Source organism: Macaca fascicularis, chromosome 6 (genome assembly GCF_037993035.2).
Source record: "Macaca fascicularis isolate 582-1 chromosome 6, T2T-MFA8v1.1".
Taxonomy (NCBI): Eukaryota; Metazoa; Chordata; class Mammalia; order Primates; family Cercopithecidae; genus Macaca; species Macaca fascicularis.
This window is the reverse complement of record NC_088380.1, coordinates 17,889,170-17,914,011: the sequence shown is the minus strand read 5'-3', so window position 1 is coordinate 17,914,011 and position 24,842 is coordinate 17,889,170. Positions and strand designations below refer to the sequence as shown.

The 24,842-nt window shown below is 42.0% G+C and overlaps 1 protein-coding gene and 1 non-coding gene across 2 annotated transcripts in view; both read right to left on the bottom strand.

The window, feature by feature from the left end:
- BASP1 (brain abundant membrane attached signal protein 1) overlaps nt 1-24,842 on the bottom strand; it is a 60,109-nt gene that overhangs the window by 31,103 nt on the left and 4,164 nt on the right. The gene's annotated exons all lie outside the window — the stretch shown is intronic.
- On the bottom strand, nt 5,250-5,354 carry LOC123574238 (U6 spliceosomal RNA). Its single transcript, XR_006699126.2, has one exon. It is a non-coding gene; the product is annotated as a U6 spliceosomal RNA (small nuclear RNA).

Genomic DNA, 24,842 nt, shown 5'->3' with positions numbered 1-24,842 from the left:
ACTCCATGGAAGCCAGCATACAAGCTCAGGCATTATACAGACTTGGTTCTGAATCCTGGGGCTTCTGCTAATCCTTGAGTTATCCTGAGCAATGTATTTATTCACTGTGACCTCAATTTCTTCTTCTATCTTTCTTTTATCCCTTTCTCCATTTTTCCTTTGGCCACTCCAGCAATTTTTCTCTGTATGTTTTTGTTTTTTTAAAAAGTGAGCCAAACAGCAAAAACTGAGATTTTCTGCCTAGAGAAAAAAAGGTAACTTTCTACACAGAGCCTACTAATTTGTAAAGGCCTATAAAATTTACTATCATTAATCTCATATTAAATTGCTGAGGTAAGAGTATTTTTAAAAAGAAATTAACCATGGAAACAAAGTGGTATTGATAGATTTGGTCTCCTGAATACAATTATATCATATATTTGGCATTTAGATTTAGCATTTATAAGATGTCTGTTGCAATATCAACAATTATAACATAAAGCTCCATCTTCAGAATGGGAGAAAGCAAAAATAATTTTAAATATAAATTACTTGACAGTCACTACAGGGAAAAAAAAGTCCCACTTCAACAGTGAAGTTTAAGTACATTTTTTAAAACTATAATTATAGTATCAGCCGGGCATGGTGGCTCACATCTGTAATCCTAGCACTTTGGGAGGCCAAGGTGGGTGGATCCCAAGGTCAAGAGATTGAGACCAGCCTGGCCAAACTGGTGAAACCCCGTCTCTACTACAAATACAAAAATTAGCCGGGCATGGTAGCATGCGTCTGTAGTCCCAGCTACTCAGGAGGCTGAGGCAGGAGAATCGCTTGAACCCGGGAGGCGGAGGTTGCAGTGAGCTGAGATCGCACCACTGCACTCCAGCCTGGCAACAGAGCGAGACTCCGTCTCAAAAAAAAATATATATATATATATATAATTACAGTATTTTTGATATACATAAACACAAACATATATTCAATGCCTTCCCTCCTATCAAGTCCCATGGCTAAAAGAGAACTCTTAAGTCTGACGATGTACACAATGGCAGTGTGCTTGTGGGCCACACTCAGGCTCTCTGTCACGAGCTCCCTCACCCCTAAAATGCAGAGTTGTAAACGATGACTCCCGGGATTCCTCTGGTCGTGCCCAGTGTCAGATCCTCAACTTAGTAGAGTTTACTAACTAGAAGCTAGGCCCCTAGACACTCATGCATCAGGGATCCTTAAGGAATCTGTTTTCCTGATACTGGAAAACACTATTATGTTTTATTTATGTTTGAGGTTTGATATCATTGTTACCTATATACACAAAACAAATCAAACAAAAAGTGACACCACAGAGAATCCAGTCTGATGTTAAAGTAGATCACTTATAAGCAGATTCCGTTACAGTGGCATGGACTAATTTACTTGTCTGAAAAAGCACACATGGTGTTAAAGCCACCTTTCACTTCATTATTGTGTCCTCCAGATTCCGAGAATGTACAATGCATATAATCTTATCAAGAAGGTATACAAAGGAAATATTTTCATGTATAGACTCTTACCAAATTAAAAGTTCCCTTCCAATATTTAAGAACCTAAAATACCAATTAGAAAACTTCAACCCTGATAGTTTACAATGTAAGGATATATTTGCAAAAAGTTGTCTTTATCCAGTTTCACATAGTAAACTTATTTTACTTATTGCACTTGAAAAGTTACACACGATGAACATTCTGGCAAGAGCTGCAGTGCTTTGCAGGGACACAGCAGTGCTATGTTTTCTGCTGGCAGTGGACAAGCATTCGGTGAGAACCAAGGTGCAGGGTATTAAGGAGACAGACAGACACAGGGCCTGCAGGCATAAAGCTTTCATGACAGACTCGGAAGGGAAATGGTTAGAGTCACACATAAAATAAGACAAGTTCGGCCGGGCGCGGTGGCTCAAGCCTGTAATCTCAGCACTTTGGGAGGCCGAGACAGGCGGATCACGAGGTCAGGAGATCAAGACCATCCTGGCTAACACTGTGAAACCCCGTCTCTACTAAAAAAATACAAAAATACAAAAAAAAAAAAAAACCTAGCCGGGCGTGGTGGTGGGCAACTGTGGTCCCAGCTACTCGGGAGGCTGAGGCAGGAGAATGGCGTAAACCCGGGAGGCGGAGCTTGCAGTGAGCTGAGATCCGGCCACTGCACTCCAGCTTGGGCGACAGAGCGAGACTCCGTCTCAAAAAAAAAAAAAAAAAGACAAGTTCACCAACAATGAGATCATATGGTAAGACACAGTCCACAAACAAGTAAAACAAATTCACAAATAAAATAATGACCATGTGTTGTGAATGCTATAAGGAAACAGAGATCTAGATTAGAACAGGGAGAATGGCAGGAACAGCCATCCCTTATGGGGGCATTACTCTGTGCCCAGCCAGTCCTCACCCTCTGCTAATTCAGAGTGCAAGGCAGACATCAGTAGTGTCAAGTTAGACACAGGAAACTGAAGTTAAGAAGGTTGGAGGGGGCCGGGCGCGGTGGTTCATGACTGTAACCCGAGCACTTTGGGAGGCTGAGGCACGCAAATCACCTGAGGTCAGGACCTTGAAACTAGCCTGGCCAACGTGGCAAAACCCTGTCCCTACTAAAAATACAAAAATCAGCTGGGTGTGGTGGTGGTACACACCACGCCTGTAGTCCAAGCTACTCAGGACGCTGAGGCACGAGAACTGCTTGAACCCAGGAGGTGGAGGTTGCAGTAAGTCCAAGATCGCAGCCCTGCACTCCAACCTGGGAGACAGAATGAGACTCCCGCTCCAAAAAAAAAAAAAAGAAAGAAAGAAAGCATTTAAGTCTCAGCGGCTTTATCATGATGCCCTTTTGTCACCTACCATGTTAGCATGTCGACTTGCTGGAGGCAACAGACTACAGGTGTTCCGGAATGTTCCCTTTCCCTTTACACACATGATCTGGTTTCATACCCAGATTTTCAGAAAGGCACAGACTTACAGGGATGAGAGCGCTTAAAAAACATTTTACAAGCACATGTTCACTTATTTAAAGACATGTCCTCCCTGCCCCCACACACAAATAAATCTTTTTAGAAGGAAAAAAAATGCTTACGATTACCTTCTTTTTTTTTTAAACTGAGGTGACTTTTTTTTCCTAGACTTAATTCGACTCCTCAAGCACATTAGCAAGCAGAGCAAAGATGTACTGTTACAAATAACAACCTTTTCTGTTGTTTAAAGTTATAACACAAAGCATTACAGATACTTTAAACAGATTATTAATAAGCACAATGACATAACAATTGCACTTATGATCATTTAATCCCCCTTAAATTAAGAAGCCCTGACTTGAACATTTATAAAGAGATAAAATTATGCTACTCTAATTGTAGATACGTGTCATTATAAATTTGTCCAAACTCATAGAAGGTACAACACCAAGAGGGAACCCTAATGTAAACAAAGGACTTTGGGTGACAATGATGTGTCAATGCAAGTTTATCAATTGTGACAGATGTACTCTGCTGGGGGATGTTGATAATGAGGGAAACTACGCATGGGCGGGGGCAAGACTTGTATGGGAAACCTCTGTACCTTCCACTCGATTTTGTGTGAACGTGAAACTGATCTAAAAAATAAAGTTGAACAAAAAAGAGAAATAAAGCCACAGGACCATTCTCAACCACACTCATCACAGGTATATATACACAAAAACTTCTACTGTTTCTTGCATTTTAATAACAACGGAGTCATTGATCAAATTTAAAAGAAAACAGGAGTTACACATTCACCGTGGTTGAGAGTAATTGCTAAAACTATTAATGGTGCATCAAAGAACTCCTTCCTAGTCGAAGGAGGGGCATGAAAGGAGAGCATGATTTCACTCCTTTCTCAGCCAATCAAGAAAGCATACAGAATAGACGTGAATGAGAGAGATGTTTTAGAGATATTCATTCACCCTTAAAATGTGGGACACTCGCATTTTGTAGAGACACAGTGCAGTTCAGTATCTCAGTTGAGAGTCCCCTCCCACCCCCATTTAATTAAACGCTGAAGTTTGCGTTTCAGAAAGCCCTGAGTTTGCGTGCCAGCTCCATGTACTTGTTTTGCAGCCTTGTTCTTAAATCCTGTAGCTCTTGGTTGGAGCTTCTATTTTGTTCCTGTGAACTGTCCCCACAGGCCTGACTCCCACAGAGCGCAGCTGAAGGGACAAGAGGAGAGGACATCAAGGGATACCCATGGTGGCACACACTGGCTCACTCCAGTTCCTGCACAGATCTACGAAAGCTTCAGGGCCTCGTTCACTCCCAGCAAATGCAGCAAATATACAGCACTTAAAGAAGTCACAGAAATATTACTCAAACTGGAAGCAAAACATTTTTTTGTTGTTGTTTACTGATATGCTTCCAGCAAATGAGAGAAATGCAACATGCACTAAGATGTTCTGGGTCACACTGGCTACGTAACCTGTTATTTATTTCTCTGTGCCACAGTTTCTTCATTTGTACAATGGGATAATAAAAGAATCCACCTCATCTAGCTGCTGTATTTTACAATGTCCATCTTTGGGCCGGGCACAGTGGTTCACTCCTGTAATCCCAACACTTTGGAAGACTGAAGCGGGTGGATCACTTGAGGCCTGGAGTTCAAGACCACCCTGGCCAACATGGCGAAACCCCATCTCTACTAAAAACACAAAAATTAGCTGGGCCTGGTGGTACATGTCTATAGTCCCAGCTACTCAGGAGGCTGAGGCACAAGAATCGCTTGAATGTGGGAGGCGGGAGTTGCAGTGAGGTAAGATCACATCACTGCACTCCAGCCTGGGCAACAGAGCAAAACTCTGCCTCAAGAAAAAAAAAAAAAAAAAGTAAAATGTCAATCTGTGCAAAGCTTAGAATGCGGCCTGCCTGGCACGTGGTAAGCACTGGACAAGCCTGTGCTCAACAGACTAAAAGGTGTTATTTTGTAATGTTATAATTAAAAGAGACTACTAAATATTTTTAAATGCCATTGAAAAAATAAATCTTGGCCTAGTTTTGCCTTCTCTGTAACGATGGTTTTATGTTTCCAACTTAAGATCAAAATCACAACAATTTTGTCTTTTTGTTTAGTAGGTGTCTTAGTCCATTCCTGCTGCCTAACAAAATACCTTAGATCGGGTAATTTATAAAGAATCGATACTTATTTCTCACAGTTCTGTAGGTTGGGAAGTCTATGATCAAGGACAAAAGGGGACTAGGGCACTCCCTTCAACCTTTTTTATTTACTTTTTGTTTTTCAAAATATATGGAACACTTCACAAATTTGCACTGTCATTCTTGCATAGCAGCCATGTTCATCTCTCTGTGGCTCCAATTTTAGTATATGTGCTGGTGCAGTTAGCACATTATTTCTCTTTTTTTAAAGAGTCAGAGCCTCACTCTGTTTTTTATTTGATTATTTTATTAAGGAGTCTCACTCTGTCACCCAGGCTGGAGTATAATGGCGCAATCTTGGCTCACTTCGACCTCCACCTCCCAGATTCAAGTGATTCTCCTGCCTCAGCCTCCTGAGGAGCTGCGATCACAGGTGCATGCCACCACACCCAGTTATTTTTTTGTACTTTTCAGTAGAGACAGGATTTCACTATGTTGGCCAGGCTGGTTTCCAACTTCTGACCTCAGGTGATCTGCCTACATTGGCCTCTCAAAGTGCTGGGATTACAGGCGTGAGCCACCACGCCCGGCCAGAGCTTCACTCTGTGGCCCAGAATGGAGTGCAGTGGCATGATCATGGCTCACCCCAGCTTCAAACTCCTGGGCTCCAACCTGTTTCTTTTATTTATTTTTTTGTTTTTATTTTTATTTTTTTCCCAACATGTTTTATAAGAGCACTAATCCCATTAGCGAGGGTGGAACAATCATGACCTCAGCGTTTCCCAAAAGGCCTCAGCTGTTACTCAATACTATCACACTGGGCATTAGGTTCCAACACAGGAATTTTGGTGGAACACATATATTCAAACCACAGCATAGGGTCACTTTAAACTTACAATTCTATAAACAGTTCTGACTACAAAACTAGACGAATGAAGAGAAGAAGCAACACCTCCATGCTACCGGGATAAAATTTCCAAAGACCTCACTACAATAGTTACCAACAAAGAGGATTCTGAATTAGTACAAATTCACAGATTTTGGGGGTAATCCAGACTAAAAGAGTTTTACTTCACTAATTTAAGCCTGTGTTTTCAAATGAAGGGCAGTATCACATGCAAATACAACACATATATCCAAATTCCTAACTGGGTCCTAAGTAGGATTGGCTTTACTTTGCAAGGCTCTAGAAGAAAGATAGCCAAAGTTGTATTACAAGATTGACAGCCTAGGCTTTTAAAACACATCCTGACATTGACACGAAGACCCCAGGGTGAGTGTGGGGTCAACAGTTATCACCAAAAATATGGCCTTCTGTTCCATGTACTAACACATTGATCTGTTTTATTTAGATCCTGAGTTTAGTGACCTCAAGAATTATTTACCATAGTGAACAGGGAAAATTTCCATATTTGCCAAGGCTTTCTTTAAGAAAGAGCTGGGCCGGGCACAGTGGCTCACACCTGTAATCCCAGCACTTTAGGAGGCCAAGGTGGGAAGATCACGAGGTCATGGTATCGAGACCATCCTGGCTAACACGGTGAAACCCCGCCTCTACTAAAAAATACAAAAACCTAGCCGGGCGAGGTGGCAGGCGTCTGTAGTCCCAGCTACTCGGGAGGCTGAGGCAGGAGAATCACTTGAACCCGGGAGGCGGAGCTTGCAGTGAGCTGAGATCCGGCCACTGTACTCCAGCCTGGGCGACAGAGCGAGACTCCGTCTCAAAAAAAAAAAAAATTTACTGAAGATAACCAAAGTTGAACAGAAAACAGGTGATTAATAACTGACACTCAAAAAGAACATTCCACATATTCTTTGAAAACGCATGGAGTCATATCAATATTTAAATACAGTTCACTATGAGTCATGTTTAAATAGTCATATAACTGATGCCATACATCAGATATTTATCAGAAACTATGAACCATTCGTGGTGCTGGAAAATAAGATGACAAACTAGGGAAGAGATGGCAGGAGATGAAGAGGAAAAGTAGGTCAGGTTCAGATTTGGAACGAATGCGGTGATGCTTCAGTACATTCAGATGAGACTATTTGGAGATCAGACGAGCATTTTTATCCCAGCTTCCGTGGGTTCCGCAGAGCACTTGCATCAAATGCTAGACACACAATACTAAAGGTTTCTCCTCACTGTTCTGAAGCTTGACGTTATCTCCCTTAACACTTAACTACAGGTTTCATCAAATAAACATCAAATTATTTCCAAGATAAACATCAGTAGGTGTTAGTTGAAAGGAAGTGGAGGGAGGCTCAGCTTCTTCATTTCTTTGAAGCTTTATTTTGGTTTCAATAAAAAACAACTCAGATGGCCAGCTATGTAGACTGAACTGACTGAACAGTGACCGCTTTTCCCGCATAAGACAGCTGACATAAGGAAGACAACCAAATGAATCGGGAAGATTTCGAAGAAAACGTCCAGTGCTGTACTGAAAAAAAGAGAGCAGTTTAAACAGAAAAAAAAATATATTAATAGAAAGGCACCTAGACAAACAAGTCACAAACCAAATAAAGTGTCAATAGGAGTGCCAATCAAATTGTATATATCCATCCAAAAGAGAGAAGGTGACTGAGAACAAGAATCCCCCAAATAAGCATTTATGTAATTAAAGAGCCTCTTAACATACGTTGTGTTTCATACGTGCTTGGTGAACACTGATAACTACAGGTAATCTTATTTTAGAAAGCAATGTCAGGGGGCCAGACACAGTGCCTCATGCCTGTAATTCCAGCACTTTTGGAGGCCGAGTTGGGTGAATCACCTGAGGTCAGGAATTCAAGACAAGCCTGGCCAACATGGTGAAACTCTTGTCTCTACTAAAAATACAAAAATTAGCCAGGCGTGGTGGTGCATGCCTGTAGTCCCAGCTACTCGGGAGACTGAGGCAGGAGAATCACTTGAACCCGAGAGATGGAGGTTGCAGTGAGCCACTGCACTACAGCCTGGGTGGCAGAGCGAGACTTCATCACAAAAAAAAAAAAAAAAAAAAAAGAAAGCAATGTCAGGGGACACTCACCTAGCAAGAATCAGATTACAGAACCTGTTTAAGCATCTTATTTCCAGAGACCTGTAATGTGTGCAAGCGCAACCGTAGATTTAGGCAGTTTTCTTTCTTCAAAATGAGTCATACCCAAGTCACTAATGTTAAGAATGGGTTTTCAGTCTGTGCTTTAATCCAGAAAAGCATTCTGGGTGAGCTCAGTGAGAGTTCTTTGGGTCCTTCATTAGATAGCCTTATCACCTTTCTTTTGTTTTGTTTTGTTTTGAGACAGAGTCTCACTCTGTCGCCCAGGCTGGAGTGCAGTGGCGCAATCTCGGCTCCCTGCAGGCGCCTGCCACCAAGCCCGGCTAATTTTTTGTGTTTTTAGTAGAGACGGGGTTTCACGTGTTAGCCAGGATGGTCTCGATCTCCTGACCTCGTGATCCACCCCCCTCCACCTCCCAAAGTGCTGGGATTACAGGCTTGAGCCACCACACCCGGCCCCTTATCACCTTTCTTTACAATACCTCCATCAAGAATTCTTGGTTGTTTACTACCCCGTGGGCTGGTAGATTTCATTAGCTTTCAAAGTATACAGAAAAATCTCAGCTTTTGAAAATTCCAGAGGAATGACACAGTAGCACAAGCAGCTTTTTAAATATACAGAATTGTGATTTATTTACATCAAGACTGCCTATTAAGAATTTTTTTCTGAAGATTAGAGGATACCAAGAAAACTACTAAAAACATTTTTTTCCCTTAAGATATGGGTCTAGTTAAGAGTGCATTGCTCACCGTATTTGAACCACTCAACTTTCAGATATCAGGGTCTTCATATCTTTAATTCCTATTATTAAAATATTTCTGGTTTTTTTTTTCCCAACAATAACATGAAAAATAAACTCTTAGGACCTGCTCTCAGGACATATTCAGTAGCCATCTAACTACACCGGAGATAATATCAACAAGGAGTGAACATTTTACCAATCAAGAAACTAACTCTCGGCTGAGCGTGGTGGCTCACGCCTGTAATCCCAGCACTTTGGGAGGTGGAGGCGGGTGGATCACCTAAGGTCAGGAGTTCGAGACCAGTCTGACCAACATGGTGAAACCTCGTCTCTACTAAAAATACAAAAAATTAGCCGGGTGTGGTGGCGGGCACCTGTAATCCTAGCTACTCCAGAGGCTGAGACGGGAGAATTGCTTGAACCCAGGAGGCAGAGGCTGCAGTGAGCCAAGATCACACCATTGCACTCTAGCCTGGGCAACAAGAGTGAAACTCCGTCTCAAAAAAAAAAAAAAGAAAAGAAACTCGCTCTCTGGATAACCTGCCCAAGATCCCTACAAATGTAAATACTGGTTTAAATACATGTAATAAAAAATCATTTTTGCTTTTCTTCCCCAAGGTAGTATAGTCTTAAAGACTAAACGCAAGGATGGGGGTGTCCAGTCTTTTGGCTTCCCTGGGCCACATTGGAAAAAGAAGAATTGTCTTGGGCCACACATAAAACACACTAACAATAGCTAATGAGCTAAAAAGGAGAAAAAAAAAAAAAAAAGTCTCATGTTTTAAGAACGTTTACAAACTGGTGTTGGGCCACATTCAAAGTAGTCCTGGGCAGAGGACTGTACAATCTTGGACTAAAGCAGTGATTCACAAAGAGCAATTACTCTGGGTCAAGTAGTGTCTGAAGGTCTAGGAAAACAAAAATCAGGCAGGGTTCCTACATCCAAGGAGTTTCCCTATGGGGTCATGAGAAACAATCATCAAGTTCAGATGGTGGGTAGTATAAATCAGGCTGGAGAGGGAAGGCTAGAAGAATGATAAAATACTAGTTACCAGTCCTGCCCTATGTTTGTTGACAGATTTCATTTCAAAAAACATCATGGTCAAGAGTCCAGCTACCTAGGTAGGCTATTTGCAACTCAAGAGAAAGGAGAACTTTTGAGCAAAAGTAACATCTACATCTGAATAGGGGTGTAAGGAAACGTAATGCCTATGAAAAACATAAATAGCAGGCCAGGCACAGTGGCTCACGCCTGTAATCCTAGCACTTTGGGAGGCCAAGGCGGGCTCACCATGAGGTCATGAGATCGAGACCATCCTGGCTAACATGGTGAAACCCCATCTCTACTACAAATACAAAATATTAGCCGGGCGTGGTGGCGGGCGCCTGTAGTCCCAGCTACTTGGGAGGCTGAGGCGGGAGAATGGCATGAACCTGGGAGGCGGAGCTTTCAGTGAGCCAAGATCGTGCCACTGCACTCTAGTCTGGGCGACAGAGCGAGACTCGTCTCAAAAAAAGAAAAAGAAAAAGAAAAACATAAATAGCAGATGGGAGCAACAGCAATCCTTCCTGTTTCTCAAGCTGAGTGGCCCATGTTAATGCAGTCAGCCTGCCAGGTGAGAGAGCTCCAGCGGGAGACACCTCCCCAAGGAGTCAGACAGTAACTACAAACACTGTTCAAGAGCTAAAGCATATTCTTACTGTGTTTTAAGAACTAGCTATTCTTGGAAATATTTTCCTTCAGTTTCTAATCTCCAAATACCTTCTTTTCGATGGAAATTTAAGATGTGTAAATCTCTTATCTGTCTAGTGATTAAGACCTTTGAACTAAATGTAATCGATGCCGAATTCTTCCATATTCTCTACACTGATATTTACATACTTTAAATAACAGCCAATTGAACTGGAATATCTCACATGGCTTAGTCAGGCAAAAGAAGTGGATGGAGGGACAGACTGAAGAAAAAGAATATAATTGATCCGAGTAGTAAACTTAATGACTCTCTGCTGTATCTCTACCACCTGTATCTACAGACCAACATTTGCCTCGCTGTAATTACTGATTCCTTTGTTTGCTTTCACCCATCGTAGGCTACTTAAAGGAGCTGCGTATCCCAACTTCATCAATAAACAAACGTGAATTCTGCAATATTTTAATGTGGTTTGTATGTTCCCATGTCGCATTCATAGGGTAGAAAAACCTCATGTCAGCTATTCATTTGTATACAAAAAAAACAAGTTTTCAACATATTCTTAGCATGTTGAAGCTACTTGAACCACTTTGACAAAGTTTTACCCGAGAAATACATGAACAGATGCCACTGATCTTTCATTTGAAGAACAAATTCATCACAAAAGCAATTATTTGTACCTTTTAACTATATATATATATTTTTTTACTTACGGCTTCAAATGTGTAAGTGTGTATCTTGCTCGTCCAATCCAATAACATATTTATAGAGCAGAAATAGAAGAATCTTCATACAGTTGAAGTATGATGTGTGCCTGCAGTAGCAGAAAACTGACACCCACACGGAACATTGCCTAAAGTTGAGAAGTGGTAGAATCTAAACATCTACCAATCACTCCTTCAGTTTGTTTGTATTTTCCAGTTTTGCTTTTTTGTTTGTTTGGTTTTTTTTTTGTTTTTTGTTTTGAGACTGAGTCTCACTCCGTCGCGCAGGCTGGAGTGCAGTGGTGCGATCTCAGCTCACTACAACCTCCACCTCCCTGGGTTGAAGCGATTCTCCTGCCTCAGCCTCCCGAAGAGCTGGGACAATAGGCGTACGCCACCATACCCAGCTAATTTTTTTGTATTTTTAGTAAAGACGGGGTTTCATCATGTTAGCCAGGTTGGTGTCGAACTCCTGAACTCAGGCAATCCATCTGCCTCAGCCTCCCCAAGTGCTGAGATTACAAGCGTGAGCCACTGTGCCCAGCCTGCATTTTCCAGCTTTAAAACCAAAATGACACCATCACTATCACTAGCAAATCACATCAGAAGGTTTAAAAAAAAAAAAAAAAAAGAAAATATCATCTACTTGGAAATACACATCAAAAGGCATATCAGTCACCCAGTTACTCATCTGTGCCATAAATTGCTGTTCAACCATCGATACTGTGTCATTCCAGCTAAGTACACAACCTACAAGATGAGCCAAGGCTTCCAAACAAAACATATGGTACGGTCTGTGAGAAATCAGGAGGCAGTATGGTGCATTAGAAACATTAAGATAAAAAATGAATTGCAAAGAACTATCACTGCCCTTCCCATTCTACTACCCGCCTTAAATCACACTGACATGGCCCTCTGGACTAGATGACCCACAGCCAGCCCCTTCAGCTCTTACCCAGGGAGTATCTGCTGTATGTTAGGGGAGGAACACGAAGAAGGAGAAGGAGATAAAGGAGTCTCAGTTGAAGAGGATGCCACTGGCTAATTCATTTAAAATGAGACAATTTTCAGACCAAGTATTGATTTAATAAAGTGCCAAGTGTTCATGGCATAGATTATATCGATGGTATGAGAATGTCTTATACTTCAACCCAGTTCACAGGTATAGACAATAAAGACCCCTACCATCACCTCAACTACAACTACAGTTTTAATATGCAAAGCAGAAGCCTATGAAAATGAAAATTTTGCAAATAAAGGATCAACATCCAGAAATGTTTTAGAATGAGTAAACTGTATGGCTAGAACTAGACATGCTTACGGGAACCCTGCATTATTATTTAACTACAGGTTACTTTAGAAATCAATTTCATACCATTGTGAAAAGTTACAAATTTTTTTTATTTAATAAGAATTCCATCAATAAGAATCAGCTAAAGAAAACTAGACACTGATCTGAGGAAAGATCTCAAGATGGACACAAAAATATCTCTCTAATAATCCTATTTAAAACTAAGGCCGATGGCACTCAGAAATGAGACAGCAGAAGGTGAATGTTGACCATCTAAGAGGTAAGTGACATGTAAGAGGAGGGGAAATAAATCACAAATGATGTCTTAGTTGTGCCCCTACCTCCTCCTCCAAAAAAAGAAAAAGAAAAATCCACTGTGGTATTTGCCAAACGTTCATTACAAGCTGGTTCCTAGATGTGAGAGTAAAGAAAAGGACAGCATTCTGAAATGTGCCTTATTTGCACAGCGTGATGTCACATGGCCGTGAAACATGCCTTTCCACGTATCCAGCCCTTTACTGGACCACAGGTTCAGTTAGGTGCTAGAAAGTGACATCCAAAGATGAACAAAGCAAGGTCCTAACCTCGCAGAACTCACAATGCAGAGTAAGTAGTCACAGCACAGAATTAGGGCTAAATTCATTTTTACTTCGTTAGGTTTATAATTGACTAATGTGTAAAGATTTCAAGCCACCTGCTTCTCTAGGGGCCTGATATTCGCAACTTCACAAAGGCTGTTACTAAAATGCACTCAGTTAAGTTGTTCAATAATGATTGATCCAAAGCAGACCAACAGCATTCAATAACCTGGAGGGACATCCTCAGCTTTCACTCATCGTGTTGTGTTTCTGAAAAGTTCCCACAATGTAATACTATTTGTCTCCCTCAAATAATACACAGTTTCATTTTTCATTTCAGACTCTACCTTGGAAGGACGCTCAGATGCATGAGCCATCAGTACTCATTACTTGTAATGTCTCAGGGCTTTAGGACAATTACTACTAAGGTTATTGCCTGGAAACAGAATAATTACTCTAACTGGAGTTCATCAGCTACTCATCTTCATAGTTGTGCTTACTGATGAGGTGAAATTTTGGCCCATTTATGGAAGTCATCTCAGCTGCCAAAGGCGATGTTCAGAAGACACATGCTCTCCATGAACATAATGTCCTGGAGACAGCCTTCAACACTGAACAGACATGGGGTGCTTGGTATGGATCAGAAACTGTTATAGGGCACCGTTATGGGTCCACAAAACAGACACATCCCTGCCTCCTGGAAGTTTTAATCTAGAGGAGCAGAGACATTACATAATCTCATCAATTCTGGTAAATGCAGGAACAAAAATGCCCAGCGCCAGAAGGTGTGGGAGCATCTTTGCAAGAGTGACATTTAAGCTGAGACTTGAACTAAGAGTAACTTCAACAGTGAGGAAAAGAATATTCCAGGCAGAAGAAACAGTGGGCACAAGCTTGGAGCCCTGGGAGACCTGAGAGGCTATTGGCATGGCTGAAGAGGGTGGGTGAGAGAGTGTGTAGGTACGGAGGTAAGAGAGGAAAATAGAAGGTGAACATGCTGAGAGTTTGCGTTTCATTCCAGGTGTAATGGAGAGTTAGGTCTAAAATCTTATGCAGAGGAATGTCATGCTTGGATTTAGGAGAGTATTCGGGCAGTGATCCAGGAGAGGATAGAAGCTTCTACTAGATTCAAGGCTTCAAGTAGAGGGAAATGGACATATGTGAGTTTCACTACCCAAGAAGGAGGCCATATGGGGAATTCCAGGAGACAAGCCTACTTTTCTGGTATGATTGGAAGAAGGCGCTGTCTACCAGGAAAGTGAGTGCTAAAGGTCCTCCCTGACATTGAGTTGAAAATAGACATTGCATAAATGTTAAGAGTTAAAATGTTTAAATTCTACAATAATTTACATCCTATGCTTTATGTAGAAAACCATTCACCAGTGAAAGTTTTTATAAAAGACATTAAACAGCATCAAGTTTCAATTATTTTTAAGGCCAGTGGTTTGTTTATCTAGTGTAGTAAAATTAAATTGTTATTCCCAATTTCACTGGGGATTCATGAGGCAATATTTGTATTGCCATAGTTAACGTGATGTGACCTTAAATTTGAGCCAGGAAAGCAATCACTGAATTAATTGACAGGGTACGCCTAAAAGTCGTCAACTGTTTTAAAAAGACTCTCTCTGGCTGGGCGCAGTGGCCTGTAATCCCAGCACTTTGGGAGGCCAAGGCGGGTGGATCACTTGAGGTCAGGAGTTGGAGACCAGCCTGGCCAACATGATGAAACCCCATCTCCCCTAAAACAAAAGACAAAAATTAGCCGGGCATGGTGGCGCACACCTGTAATCCCAGCTCCTCGGGAGGCTGAGGCAGGAGAATCGCTTGAACTCGGGAGGCAGAGGTTGCAGTCAGCTGAGATCGCACCACTGCACTGCAGCCTGCGTCACAGAGCAAGCCCATCTCAAATAATAAAATAAAATAAAATAAAATAAAATAAAAATAAAAAAGACCCTCTCAAAAGGGCTAAGTATAGACATACCCACATCCACACTTGTTGAGAATGCCCCTCCAAAGAATCCCTGTAACTATCACTACTTGTTTTATTGCTTGGAAAGGCCCCAAAATTCATTAGCCTTGGTTTCTATGATCATGGAGGATTTCCATGATTCCTGACACACACTTCCTTTTCCTCAGTGTCCCACTGATTCATAAACTTTCTGTCAAAACCCCCACCACTCTCCCTCTACTTGCTTCTATTCAAGCCTCTGCCTTCTGTCTTCAACCCCAAGTCTCTATCCAGTAAAATCTGTTCCACCATTAAGAGTCTGTCTGATGAATCCTTAACAGAAAGCACAGATGCTAGAACAGGATTTTCAAGTGGTCTAGGCATCTGGTCAACTCTTTTGTCTAGAACAAAAAGGGCTCTCTACCATTGCCACTATGGGTAGGAGATTTTAAAATAAGCTTCCCCAGGATCATTCCATTCTGATTTAGAAAACTCAAGTCTGGGCCAGGTTGGTGGCTCACGCCTGTAATCCCAGCACTTTGGAGTTTAAGACCAGCCTGGCCAAGATGGTGAAATCCCATCTCTACTAAAAATACAAAAAAATTAGCCAAACGTGGTGGCACACACCTATAATCCCAGCTACTTGGGAGGTTGAGCAGAGAACTGCTTGAACCTGGGAGGCAGAGGTTGCAGTGAGCCAGGATAGTGCCACTGCACTCCAGCCTGGGTGACAGAGCAAGACTCCGTCACAAAAAAAAAAAAAAAAAAACCAACCCTACCAACATGTTGATCTTGGACTTCCAGCCTCCAGAACTATGAAAAAATATATTTTGGTTAAGTTATCCCATCTGTTATTTTGTTATGGCCGCCTGAGTAGAGACAGGAACAGAGCACTGGTGCCTCCCCAACTTGTGTTAATGCGGGTACATCCTCCCAGCCTCTCCCAGCCTTCCCTTCCTCTTCTCCTGCTCTGTGCTTTCGTCCCCTGAACACACAATGAGGAGGCAACAGAGGGGCTCAGAAACAAGAGGTCACTGACTGCTGACCTAGAGCAATGCGGTTTTGCTTCCTGTATTGTACTTACCAAAAATTCTGCCCACATAAGGGGAATCTGAACACTTCTTGGAGCAGAAAGGAAGGGCTTTCTTTCCCCTACCCTCAGCCAGGAGCAAGGCTGCACAATTACTATGCTCAAACGTCCCCAAATACAGCCATTTCTTCCTTTTTGGAAGGGCTTTCAAACCTTATTTAACAAGACGCACCACTGCTCACAGGTGCCTTTTCCTCTCTCAAGCCTGGAACTGTGTAATTAGCTAGTGAGGTAGTTAAATGTGTTATCAGAACCAGATTTAAATGGAAATGTGTCCCCAGCCAATTAAACCTCACACTAACCACAGTGCATGTTAGCATCCTCAAACATTTGGTTCTATCTGTTGGATGCTTTCTCTACCTGGGAAACTATGCAAACAACTGCTAACAGGTCAGGGCTTGCTCATTTGCCACGCTTTGTGATATCCTGAGTTTTTTTTTTTTTTTTTTTAATAGGTATACATCTCTGAAATCTCACCCCCTTCCAACAGGAAGCACACTCAACTCAAAACTGGCTTGGGTTTCCTCCACCCCCCTTAGAAACAGCAGTAACATTTTTTGCCGCATTACATCATTCTGGACTTCTTTGCCCTTTTTCGGAGATTCCTGGTTAGCTTACTGAAGAAATGACACAGAATCCCCCTTTAGTCGTATGCTTAGCCACTGGGGATCAATACAGAAATGAGATTCACAGGTAGGAACTACGGGTCTAAAGAAAGCAAGTTAAAGGAATAGTGTGTGTACATGTGTTACAATCTGCCAACTGGTCCCTCTATCCATCACTTCCTTCTCCCCTTAACATGGCAGTTATTTGTTGCTGGAAACAAGAATATGGTCAAAGAATACATTGCTAATCACAGCATTAACGTTCATCAGGATGATTTGATTTAAGCAAGAAGGGCTAATTAACACAGATCTGGGGTGAGGTGGAGAGATATGAAGCTTGTTGGCTTTAAATTCACTTCTTTGTTAAATTCACTTTTTAGTTAAATTCCATTTAAGAGTTAGTTAAGTCAAACACAACAACTCAGGAATATTCACAGAACTTCTTTCCCATTAAGAATTCATTTCATTTAGGCCAGGTGCGGTGGCTCACGCCTGTAATCCCAGCACTTTGCGAGGCCGAGACGGGCGGATCCCGAGGTCAAGAGATTGAGACCATCCTGGCCAACATGGTGAAACCCCGGCTCTACTAAAAATACAAAAAAAATTAGCCGGGCATGGTGGCGGGTGCCTGTAGTCCCAGCTACTCGGGAGGCTGAGGCAGAAAGGCGTGAACCCAGGAGGTGGAGCTTGCAGTGAGCCAAGATTGCACCACTGCACTCCAGCCTGGGTAACTGAGAAAGACTCTGTCTCAAAAACAAACAAACAAAAAGAATTCATTTCATTTAATACTACAGTTCTTACCTTAGTGGAACCACGTTACCATTCCATTGGATAGTTACCTCTCTCTGCATTGTGGTCAGTTGAGTTCTCTTATGATGACCCCCTGTACGTGCCCACCCAGAAAACTTTGGTACAGATGAAATCAAAGCCCAAGTTCTCTGTCTGGATGGCAGAAATAAATCCAGTTACAATAGAAAAGTAGAGGTGAATGGAATGAGCCAGTTATGTTCTGTTTTTGTCTATTCTACCAATGAAAGGATCACCAAACCTTCAATGAGACTTTCCATCAGTCAATCATCAGGTCAGATGGGGAAAACTAGTAACATGCAGCTGTGACTCAGAAAAAGAAAACACATACCTGGGAAGCATTATCAATCTTATCTTAACAACCTTCTGGAGAACACTGGTGCAAACACGTGTTACTATTTGTCTGAAAACCAAACATTTGAAAATTCTGGAACCAGATTTCTAAAGTCCAATTGAGTGAGCCCTGGGAAATCTGAGCTTGGGTTCTCAACAACAGATCACCAGGGCTACTGAGGAAAACGCAGTGCCACAATAAACCTCCTGTCAATAGGGTGGCATTCACCCTGTTTACCTGAGGTTGGGTGATTATGAGAAGCCTTGGGAGGCAGTGTCATCACCAATTGTTAATTGAGATTCTTTCTTCCTTAGAAAAATGAGTTATTGGGGGCCAGGCATGGTGGCTCACGTCTGTAATCCCAGCACTCTGGGAGGCCAAAGCGAGCAGATCACTTGAGGTTAGGAGTTTCTGATCAGCCTGGCCAATACAGTGAAACCCTGTCTCTACTAAAAATACAAGGCATGGTGGCAACGCATGTAGGCTACTTTGAAGGCTGAAACAAGAGAATTGCTTGAACCTGGGAGGCGGAGGTTGCAGTGAGCTGAGATCGTGCCACTGCACTCCAGCCTGGGCGACACAGTGAGACTCTCAAATATTATACACACACACACACACACACACACACACATTAGCCGGGCTTGGTGGCGCGCACCTGTAGTCCCAGCTACTAGGGAGGCTGAGGCACGAGAATCGCTTGAACCCGGGAGGCAGAGGTTGTGGTGAGCAGAAATTGCGCCACTGCACTCTAGCCTGGGCGATAAAGTGAGACTCTGTCTAAAAAAAAAAGAAAAAAGGACGGGCGTGGTGGCTCACGCCTGTAATCCCAGCACTTTGGGAGGCCAAGGCAGGCGGATCACGAAGACAGGGGTTCGAGACCAACCTGACCAACATGGGAAAACCCTGTCTCTACTAAAAATACAAAAAAAATTAGCCGGGCATGGTGGTGAGTGCCTGTAATCCCAGCTACTCGGGAGGCTAAGGCAGGAGAATCGCTTGAACCCGGGAGGCAGAGGTTGCAGTGAGCCAAGACTGCGCTACTGCACTCCAGCCTCGATGACAGAGCGAGAGGAAAAAAGAGAAAAAAAAAAAAAAGAAAAATGAGTTATTCAGAGAACATTCCAGGACACCTTATCTAATCATAGTAATAATAGTTATAGTAAATACCCAGGTGGTCACCTAACCTCACTCACTTCTGGGTGCATTGCAGAATTAAGGAGTGGGAAGTCACTTCAGAACTCTGTGCCTGTCCATCTAAAGTCAATCTGATTTCTCTACATTTTCCTTTTCTCCAATCATCTTACACCTAAGGCAAATAGAGACACTGTTATCCTCTACTGAAAGAGCTGAGAACATTCGCAAGGGTTAAAGACAGCAAATACTCTACAGCCTCTAGAGTTTCCAAGGCAAGCTCAGAGAAGGCCAGGAGAGCACCCTATGAAGACCCAACTCCCAGGAAATCTTTCTTCTCTGTCTCCTTAAGAAACAGCTGGTTCTCTCTGTCAGTGGATACTGTTTTCCCCCATTTGATACACTGTTTCCCCAATTAGGTCTTGTTGCTATTTACCTTGGTTATTGTATTAGTCTATGTGGTAATGGTGTTTTGAATAGACTGTCAAAGGAAAAATGAAGTGGGTCTTTTCAAAATCACTTTGCCAAGCAATTCAGGAAACTTGTAATTTAGAAAGCTCAACGAGGAAAAGTTTTCATCTAACATCTATTTCTTCATAAACTTAAAAAAGAAGTGTTTTTCTCTAATAGAACCACAGCTTTTCTTTAAAAAGAATAAGAAGTTTTAATTTGGGTTTATTTTAGGAATATATCCATTTCTGAATCTACATAACTAATAATTAAAAGATTATGAAAACAAGTTACCTATTAATTGTGGGTTTCTCTGGAAACTGTAAATTCAAAGCTCCTCTTAGTGACCTAAACATATCACTTTAAATGTGAAATTAAAATTATGTCTCATCAAAAACTAAACTTATCACAGATTATCCAAATACAAATGCACACATTTACTAACATCAGTTTCAAACATCCCAATAGTATGCTTTAGAAAGTGTTTTAGCAACTGAAGCACTTAAGTTCCGTATTTTAAGGACCACTTCAGAATCGAACAGATTTTTTAAATCCTCTAAATCACCCCAAATACTATAAATGGTAATTTTAAATAAAAAAGATTAAACATCCCGTTGGCTGGGCGCAGTGGCTCACGCTTGTAATCCCAGCACTTTGGGAGGTCGAGGCGGGCGGATCACGAGGTCAAGAGATCGAGACCACGGTGAAATCCCATCTCTACTAAAAATACAAAAAAATTAGCCGGGTGTAGTGGTGGGCCCCTGTAGACCCAGCTACTCGGGAGGCTGAGGCAGGAGAATGGTGTGAACCCAGGAGGCGGAGTTTGCAGTGAGCCGAGATGGCACCACTGCACTCCAGCCTGGGCGACAGAGCGAGACTCCGTCTCAAGAAAAAAAAAAAAAAGATTAAACATCCGGTTGTATGCAGCTCTCAACCCAATAAGCCAGATAACGCTAGAAATCGGCATAAAAGCTCTCCATCCACCACCTGCCATAACGTGCACACTGAATCTGCCAAGAGCGCCCTGAGCATTCCAGGGGTGGGTGGAATGCCTGACTGCTCCGCTTGCTCTATAGCCCCCAATCAGTCTAAAACCAGCTGGTGGTGTTTTCAAACGCATACCCACCATCGCCAGCTCCCCAGCCCCCAACCACTGTGCATTCTGGGAGAAAAACAAGGTTTTAATTTAAATTTTAGAAAAACTAAAGTTTAGTTTTACGAAGAAAGCTACTTTAGTGCATGCCATATACTTTTTGGCATATAAAGGAAACCACATGCACATAATGTAAGAAGCAGAGAGGGGTAAGTTGAGGGGAAGATGGCCTGTGGATGAAGTGGCAGGAGGTAGTGACTGCAGTGTCCCCCTGAGGCATGTGTGGTGTATTAAAAGGCCGAAGAGGTCTCCTCTGAGGGAGATGGCCAGGCGGATATAGGCTCCAGACTGGAGAGAGAGAGAGAGAGAGAGAGAGAGAGAGAGAGAGAGAGAGAGAGAGAGAGAGAGAGAGATTTTTTTTTTTAGTGGTTCTAGGGTACATAAAAAAAATGGTAGAAAAAAATGTTTACGTTGCAGACGGTGAGTAAGAGCGACACAATTAGACATTCTCCACTTCTCTCTCAGAAGAGAGGGGCAGCAGGAATGAGGCTTTCTGGGGAAAGAACCTGGGTTTCCACGCAGCCCATAAGCAGCTCATGGGACCCTGAGCAACCCACTAACTTCTCTAAGATTCTTTTGAGTTCCAAAATGAGTGTTTAGTCATGAGCTTTTACACCTTCTGCTCTAAGGAAAGTATTTACAAAGAACTGAGGTTTGGATAGTGGTTAAAAGCAGCCACTGGCTTTCTGTCAATGAATCCTGCGTGGACGCAGAACAAAACAGATTGACAAATTTAGGTAGGACTTGGTTTATTTCTAATCAGGCAACATTAACTACACAGTGGCAGAGGGTCTACTAGAACCTGGTTCGTATCTCAGAGCAGAATTGCAGATAAGTAAGACATTTGGAGTTATGACTTCCATCTGCAATGGGCAAGGAGAAACGTGAAGGTATCGACCAAATCTACATTTACAGTCCTTAGTAAGAACAACCGGGCCGGGCGCGGTGGCTCAAGCCTGTAATCCCAGCACTTTGGGAGGCCGAGACGGGCGGATCACGAGGTCAGGAGATCGATACCATCCTGGCTAACGCGGTGAAACCCCGTCTCTACTAAAAAATACAAAAAAAAAACTAGCCGGGCGCGGTGGCGGGCGCCTGTAGTCCCAGCTACTCGGGAGGCTGAGGCAGGAGAATGGCGTAAACCCGAGAGGCGGAGCTTGCAGTGAGCTGAGATCCGGCCACTGCACTCCAGCCTGGGCGACAGAGCGAGACTCCGTCTCAAAAAAAAAAAAAAAAAAAAAAACAACCACAGTCATCATACTAGAAAGGAATGACTTAAGGTATTGGCCTCCGTTCACCATGACAAGAGGCACCTCTAATCTACAAGCAATTTAATGTAATACTGATGAAATATTTAAAGTACGCACTGGATCTCTTCCATAATAAGTAACTTTTCATTCAAGAAGTTAGTATCACTCTCTCTAAATTAACACTGAAGATGTCAATATGTGAAAAGGTTACCCATTTTATTCAAGAGTCCTCCCCCATTTTTTCCCCCTCAAGAGTCCATATTACCTAGGATAAAATGGCCAAGGCTTAGGAGAAGTACAGTGTAGCTTCATCAGACAAGGACTGAAATCCTAGGAAACCTTTTAAAAGACATAACCACTGCATCTAAAAAATCCCCTTCCTTACAGCGAACACCTGACAGATGAAGTAAAATATATGACTTCCCTCCAGAACCCATGATTCAAAAACCTGTTTAAAGAAGCTGTTAAACAACAATTTACCCAAAATAAGAGTGAAGTCACCTTTGCTCAACAGCAAAAAGTGTCCAGAAGGACAAAAGCAAATCCCTTGGGCATATCCCTGAAGTAAATGTCTGAAATGTTAAGACCAGTTCCAGAATTGATCCACCCCAAATATCTGAAATTCCAAAGAATTTTTTTTTGTTTTGTTGTTCAGAGTTCCTGATTACTAAGGTCCCCATGGGGATAATTCCTTCCAAAGATTTGTCAGTAGATCACAACATCTTTACATTCCTACATAATACAACCTTCAGTTTTACTCCAGGTATGGAGGTGGTGGGCATGTGATGCCTGTTTGGCAAGGGCGGGGTGGAGGTAGGGGGACTAATATGGAATGTAAAATACCTGAGTTAGCTTATCAACCTCAATACTAATGACTTGGACTTCTTTCAAATGCTAATGATACATCTGATTCAAGACACAACAAAGCTAAGGATTTTCAGGAATCTAAATGAATTATATCTACACCCAAGGTCATACAACTAATCAGGGTGAGTCCAGGTCTCAACATACCAAAGCAGTAAGCCTGTCTCTGAAGTTCCAAGGACTTTCATTTTTTCCTTCCATTAAAAAAAATACAAATTCAGTATGGAGGCTGGGTTGTACTAACCTACCCACTGCGGACTTTTGAAACTTAGTCCACATGAACTGCTGACGTTATTTAGGGTATTCCTAACCACATCTGGAGGACTTTTCTAAACCACAGACTTCTATATTCTACCTACTGAGCAAGGCACCACCATTAGCCTGTCTTGCAAGAATGGTCTCTTTGAAACAAATATATGAATAGCTATAGATGGAGGATGCAGTAAAGAAAACTGATATTCTCACTCCTTTATGGTGACTGTGGTTAAAAAGATGCACTGAATATAAGGAGGTATGTCCTAAGTGCATGACAATTTCGTTTAATCCTTACAGTAACCATGCATCACAATCCCGTTTCTAAATAAAATTGAGGCACAGAGAAGGTAAGAAATTTACCAAAGATGGTACAACCAGTAAATGGCTAAGAGAAGAGTCGAACCTGATGCTGTGGCTCCAAAGTCCATCCCCACCACGCCTAACCCTCCAAATCATGCTTTCTAAATATCATACTCCCTACACAACGTACAAATTGCTGAAATACCTACTTCAAACAGAAGTTCAAAACACAAACCAATGAAGTCCAGTCCTGCCTCCTTCAAAATGAACTAGCAAAAAAAAGAAAGAAAGAAAATGAAAAAAAGAGCTCATAAAATGCTTAAGTGATAAGGGGAAAATATTGTGTAAAGGCTTTGCTTTCTCCACTGCACACCATTTTCCTATATTATCCTGAAGTGTTTCCTTATGCCCTGGGCCCCTGTGGTGCTTGCAGATGGTTTCTATTTCTAAATCTCTAAAGCTTTCAGGAATGTATTCCTAGACTTCCAAGCCTGCTCAATCACCACCTCTCAGCACTGATGGCCTTGTTGAGTCAAAAAATCTCAGCTTTCCCTGTTTTTGTTCAAAAATGTACTGAGTGTGGAAAGTCTGTAAAACATTAAGAAATAATTTTTTATGCTATTTAAATCCTTAGAGTGCAGAAGAAAAACACACTATTTCATTCTCTCTGCCTCCCATTTCATCCCATTTCTGACTTCTAGAGGGAAAAGAAGAATGCTGTTTTAATCACACTGCTTCCTTCTTAGGCTTGTGGCTCCTCAAAATTACAATTGAACTATATTCTGGTGAGAAATGGACTCTGTATGGTTGATTTTTACTCTTGAGAACATTTACCAGACATTTGCTCTCATGTGACACTTACCTAGACATCTGTCTCAAAGGCTGTGGCTGGAAAGGCATTTCACAAAAGCCTTCCTTTGGCAGGCTGGGCACTGCTGTGGTTTCAAGACTACCCTTGTATTTTCTCAAGAGAACTTAAATGCCACCTCTTAAGTTACAAAAGTATAAGCAGACCTGGGGAATTCAAGGAAGGTGGCCATCCTGATATCATGAAATACACTTTCAGGCTAATTCCCATACAATACAGAATTTCAAATATCTACAAACACAAGGACACAAAATAGGAACCATGATGTTTGGTCCCCTTTAGGATTGAGACATCCTACACTTCTAACTTAATATTCCTGGGGTCCCCCGGGCTTCATTAATCAAGCTGGAACAAAAATACAGCTGAATATACTGAAATTAGCTAGTCATGTCAATTACACTGAAAGTGTTGATTGACACTTTCAGTTGTTGAAAACACTTTCAGTGTAATTGATATCACTAATTGAGACTGAGAGGTTGAGGAGCCCTTAAGAGCCAGCCATTCCACACTTAATCATTTTTAGACACCATATGTAGTTCTTACTATAACCGCAAAATAGGAATTATTAGATTCTTCAAATCCAGTGTCTACACGATTTCCTGAGAAACCACCCCAAAAACATTACCCCAAAACAC